The sequence below is a fragment of the Ziziphus jujuba genome, chromosome 8 (assembly GCF_031755915.1).
Source record: "Ziziphus jujuba cultivar Dongzao chromosome 8, ASM3175591v1".
NCBI classification, from domain to species: domain Eukaryota; kingdom Viridiplantae; phylum Streptophyta; class Magnoliopsida; order Rosales; family Rhamnaceae; genus Ziziphus; species Ziziphus jujuba.
Genome location: NC_083386.1, coordinates 10,566,777 through 10,573,399, shown reverse-complemented (window position 1 = coordinate 10,573,399; position 6,623 = coordinate 10,566,777).

Genomic DNA, 6,623 nt, shown 5'->3' with positions numbered 1-6,623 from the left:
CCACTGTGCACTTATGAGAGTTGTTCTCATGTTGATACATGACACATATCAGTTGATGCCCTTAATCCCACATTTTACTCTCTTTTTTTTTAAAAGGTAAAGTTAATAAAAAAAAAAAACTACAACTTTACAAATCTATAACTTTTCAACCATAGGTTTAAATTAAGCAAACTACTAGTGTATGGACATGTACCGATAGGCATTACACTATGGTACATAAGTCAAAGCCATAATTCATACAAATAAAAAGTCAACCTTGGGCTTGCTTGATTAGTAGGACCGTGCTTTGTGCTACTCATAACTTTCTAATCTCAACTCTAATTTGAGCATGCTATTAGTTTACAAACTTATGATAATGTTAGTTCATAATGGTGGGCTGGTTAAAGAAAAATTTCATCTGATGAAAATGTCAAATGTGTGACCCATTCAATCAACTTCGATCAAACTTGATCAAAATGTGAAAAATTCCAGTATACTTTGGTAAGGGGTGTTACATTTTAATATATTCATATATGAGTTTTATTTAATTAATTATTGGGTTATTTGCGGTTTGAGAATTTAATTATTAGTATGGATATTTTTATGAAATATCATATTTTCTCAATAATTTAAAATTATTATTTATGGTTTGAAAAATTTACATCACTAGAGATGGTTTAGAAGGTATGTTAGTTTTAAATTATTTGGTTTTGTTAGACAATTTTCAATGTTGGTTTATAAAAATGGAATTATGGAAAATTGGTAATTCATATATAATTTGTTCTATCTATTTATGGATTTGAAGGATTTATACCGCAAGGTGATGATTTTGGTACTTTATGACATCCCGGTATGACCTTTTACAGTATTATGATATTTCATAATTATTATTTTTTAGATGCACTATATAATATTAGTATTCTTGCTACTGTTATCATTGATTAGCGTGCAATATATTTATCCATTATTTGAAAGTTAAGGTGAGAGAAGATGAGCAGGTAATTGGACGTCAGCATTAACCGCCCTCTCATTAGCTGTAGGATGATAGGTTATCAGTGTTGGTAACTGTGGGATGCCAAGGTGTCCGATTACAGGTTCTTTTCTCCTTTTATATTCTCAAGTGGTGTTTGGAGCACCATTATCCATCTGACATCACTCAGTATATAATATGGCGTATCACATATATGCTTGATATTATATGTGTTTTTAAATATTTTTAATGAAGTTCTTTAAATTATAGTTTTAATTGTTTAATTAATCACTTATTTGTTGTATTGATTTATTTATTTATTATTTTATTTCTGATTTATATCATTTATTTAAATGTTATATAATTTTATTCACTATTGAACTATTTGATTTTAACTCATTTTATTTTAAATTATTTATTGGTTTATTTATTTAATTTAAATATTTTAAATAATTTATTATTTTATTTTATTTTTTAAAATGATTACTTCATGATATATTATACTTTTTAAATGGTTCGAAAGCTCTGATTTATTTTATTGATTTTACTTACGTGTCACATACTTTATTTTTGGGTTATATCATTTATTTAATTATTTATTTATCATAATTATTATTTTGTTGGGACATTTATCTAAATGCTATTTTGTTTTGTTTTATACTCTAATAAATATTTTTATAATTTGAGATACAAAATGATGAATTTTGAGAAAATATTTTTTTAAACAGGGGAATTTTTCAAAATGAGTGGACTAGTGAAGATATTGAGAAAAACTGTTTTCAAAATATTTATTTTATTTCCTTATACTATTGTTATTATTATTATTGTTGTTGTTGTTGTTGTCATTATTATTTATTTATTTTATTATTATTTTTTTCCTTATTTATTTTTATTATTAATATTACTTTTAATATTAGATAGATACCACTTATTGAGATGACTGGCATTTCATTAGTTTTCTTATTTTTCAAATCCGCTCCCCAAATTTGTTCTCCTAAGTCTGAGTAGGTGGTGGACCGACTGTATGAGTTGTGCAAATTGTCCAACTGCATTTCTCCTCTAGTTGTATCATGTAATCCTCATCTTGTCGTTATTTTAATATATATTTTTCTTTATTTGTAATATTTATATATTTTGAACAATTTTAGAATCCTCTTTTGCTAATTATGGACTTGGGGTGTTGCTTTTATTAATCATGTATTTACTGTATTGTTGTTTATTTTATATTTTAGAGTGTTGCAAACTTGTGGAAAATTGTAATAAAGGGGAGAAATAAGGTGGCTATATATTTAGAAATGTGTTTTTTGTGCAGAAATTGCTTGGGGAAGTCCAATTTACAGGGAAGATACTATTGAATTTTCAATAAAATTTTTGATGTATTTTCCCTTAGTTAGGATTATCCTAGGAATCCTACAAGAAACTCTGAAAATTCTCTGGTATTTTTGATCATTTATAACAATTTCTCTCCATCTCGATATTTTAAACCCTTGACCTCTGAAATGTGTTTGTGAATGACTTATTAACCGGCTTAACCTTATTTGATTTTAATATTAAAGGCTGATGAATGATACAGTAGCAATAGTCATATTTAAATACTGGCGAAAAAAATATAATTTTAATCATGTATTGCTCGAGTGATATGGATAGCACTTTCACATCGTTATGCTAGTTTTCTCTTAGATAAGTTGGCTAGTTATTTTATTATAAAAATACATTCAAATTTTATTTTTCTTATGAATTTATTACTTATATTGCATTAATATTACAGCTGTGTCGATATAAATCTTTGGAGAAAGAGGACTTTTTTTCCTTTTTTTGGTCATTCAATCATGATTGCCACTTTCCGAGCCAATTCTTTCCTCTTTGTTGTTCGTTCCGATACGTGATCTTGTTTGGCATTATAATGCAATCTACTTCTACATCCAAAATAAAAAATAAGAACAAAATCAACCAAGTTATATGGCCAAGCATCACATGCACATGGTCAGGGCCGATTGAGAAGACAAAATTAAGAGAAGTGAGCAAGTAGTGCAGGAGGAGACTTTTAATTTCAACGTTCTACGAGTCCTTTTTTTATTTTTTTTATTTTAAAAATATAGTCTAGTATGACTTATTAGCATGGATATTTTTATGAATTATTTATGGATATATTTATGAGTTATCATGTTTATTAATAATTTTAAATTATTATTTATGGTTTGAAAAATTTACATCATTGGAGATAGTTTTGAAGGTATGGTATTTTTAAATTCTTTGGTTTTGTTAGACAACTTTCAATGTTTATTTATAAAAATGGAATTATGGAAAATTGGTGATTCATATATAATTTGATCTATTGATTTATGGATTTGAAGGATTTATACCGCCAGGTGATGATTTTGGAATTTTATAATTTTCCGATATAATCTTTTGCATTATTATGATATTTCATGGTTATTATAATTTTAAATGCATTATAGAGTACCAGTATTTTTGCTATTATTATCATTAATTAGCATGCAAGTATATTTAGTCATCTTGTGAAAACTAAGATGAGAGAGAGTGAGTAGGTATTTGCATGTCAGCATTAATCGCTCTCTCATTAGCTGTAGGATGGCAAGTTGTCATCATCAATAACTGTGCGATACCAAGGGGTCAATTATAGGTTCTCTTTTCCTTCTCTATCGTCAAGTGGCGTTTGATATACAAAATATCTATCTACTATCACTGATATATAGTATGGCGTATGACATACATGCATGATATTATATGTGTTTTTCAATATTTTTAACGAATTTATTTAAATTATAGTTTTAATTGTTTAATTAATCACTTTTTTTTTGTTTGGTTTATATGATTTATTTAAATGTTATATTATTTTATTCACTGTTGAATTATTTGATTTTAACTCATTTTATTTTAAATTATTTATTGGTGTATTTATTTTATTTAAGTATTTTAATTATTTTATTTTATTATTTTATTTAATAAATTGATTATTTCCTGATATATTATGTGTTTTTAATGGTTTACAAGCATCTATTTATTTTATTCATTTTACTTATGTGTTACAGATTTTGTTTTTGTATTATATCATTTATTTAATTATTTATCTATCTAAATGATTATTTTGTTGGGATAGTTATCTAAATGTTATTTTGTTTTATCTTATCCTCTAATAAATTATTTTTATAATTTGGGAAACAAAATGATGAGTTATGTGAAAGTGTTTTTTTTTTTTTTTTTTAAATGAAAATTTTCAAAATGAGTGGACTAACGACGGTTTTGAAGGAAAAACTGCTTTCAAATTATTTATTTTATTCCTTATACTATTATTATTGTTGTTGTTGCTGTTATTTCTTTCATTATTTATTTGTAGTATTAATATTACTCTTAATATTAGAAAGATACTACTTATTGAAATTATTAGTATCTCATTAGTTTTTTTGATTTTACAGATCCGTTCCTCTAGATCTAAGTAGATAGTGAACCGATTGTATGAGCTTTGCAAACTATTCAATTGCATTTCTCCTCCAGCTGTACTATGTAGTTTTTCCTATTCCTCATCTTGTCACTATTTTACTATTATTAATATATGTATTTCTCTTTTATTTTGTAATGTCTATATATTTCAAACAATCTTAGAATCTTCTTATGCTAATGATGGACATAGGTGTCGTTTTTATTAATTATGTATTTACTGTGTTGTTATCTATTTTATATATTAAAGTGCTGCAAGTTTGTCAAAAATTGTAACAAGGAGGAGGAATAAGGTAACTATACATTTAGGAGCTTGTTTTGTCAGGACCCGTCCAGAATTTCTCCCCGGAACCCTAGACAGCCCTGATCCCAGGGAAACCCTACCGGACCCTCCAATGGAAAATCCGACAGAGCCTCCCCTAAGGGATTTACTTACCACAAATTACCTGCACTGGAAACACACTTCTAAAAACATCCCCTTATTCCTCCCACAAACTACAAACTGATTCCACAAATTTCAGCACTTCTCAAAAGCAACAACAGTCCAGTGCATAATTAAACACAAATATCCCAATAGTATACAGAGCTTTAAGAAGTGCTAAACAACAGAAATACAGTAAGGATGAAAGAAATAATACACTGAAATGAAAGAGTACAGATGTATTTCTCGAAACACAACAGCAGCGGAAAACTTGGTTCGCTCTGGAAGAACGTCTACCACCACTTGCACCTAAGGGAACGGAATTTAAGAGTGTGAGATGCTAATCATCTCCGTGAGTAACCCGAACTACTGAACACCTTTTGTGATAATAAAAAATAATAGTAATAGCAATTAAGGAATAGAACAAATACCAACAATTAATAAATAATAATAATAATAACTGTTGGAAAATAATAATTTCCCTCAAAACTCTCACCAATCGCTCCGTTTGAAATGTTCCCTTTTTAAAACCTTTTCGCAAAACCCAATGTACATACCCCCCAAAAACCAAGGGATTAAACCATTTGATACACAATAAATAAGTGAAAACATACCCCAAATATAAAATTAAAATATAATAAATTATAGTAAATAATTTTGAACACCTTTGGGGTTTAAAACATTATTTGAAATTTACACCGACGCACCACACCATATACCGGTGATGCCCTCCGATACCCAGCGTCCCGAGCACCGACTGGCGGGGGGTTAAAGAGAGAAACCTGCAACGGTCACTTCGGCGTCCCGACAGTACCGACTGCTAAAAACCATCACCCGGCCAAGGAGGGGGGCGGCTGTGTGCAACAATAACCTTGCCTGCCCACGGTCCAATGGCAACTCACGGGTGAAGTAATAACCGCACGCTAAATCACATAATAACCGCGTGCTACCACGTGTCCATACACCATACACCAGAACACCAATACTGTATGAGTGCGTCTAAAAATAAACAATAATAACCAACCGTACCGTTTTTCCAAAAACCACCGTGGGAAGTATACCAAATTTTCACAAAACACCATCCCACATATTTTTATTCAACAACCCGGTACGAAACAGCGATAACCAACAAATCACAATTTCCTCGAAATACGAGATGCAACCATAAAAATACCGCGGCATAATTTATAAAATATAACCAAATATTTTCGTAAAATATTTAACCCAATTATGCCCGAAAAATTAATATTGAAAACCACGTACAATTAATACCGAAACATACTTTGCTCATGCATAACAAATAAATTAAACCACAATAAAACCATAAATAAACCACACCACATGAGCATAATTTAAATACCAATTAAATATAATTAATTGCCCAAAATAATTTTTTTGAAGGTGGGTCACTCACCTGGAGCACGTAAATCAACTAAGATCCTCATCGGGATCAACTCCGCTATTCGTGCGTGCACCTAAACAACCACAGTGCACAAACCAAAAATATTAATATTTTATTCGGGTAATTCCCAAATGGATACCCGGGGAGCGAACACCAAACGATATCTAAAGGGTTACGAGTTATATACCGAATCGAAGCTCGCGTGATGAGGATCACGGATTCGGTCTTACTTTCCGGTGATCGGACCCGACGGGGTCGGAATCTCGCCGGAAAGCTTTTCGGGTTTCGGCTCCGCAATTCTCCCAAACCATCGCGAATTGGTGGAAATAGAAGCCGGATTCGGGTTCAGGAGGTCGAACACAGTTGACTGGAGCTGGCCGGAAAACTGGGTA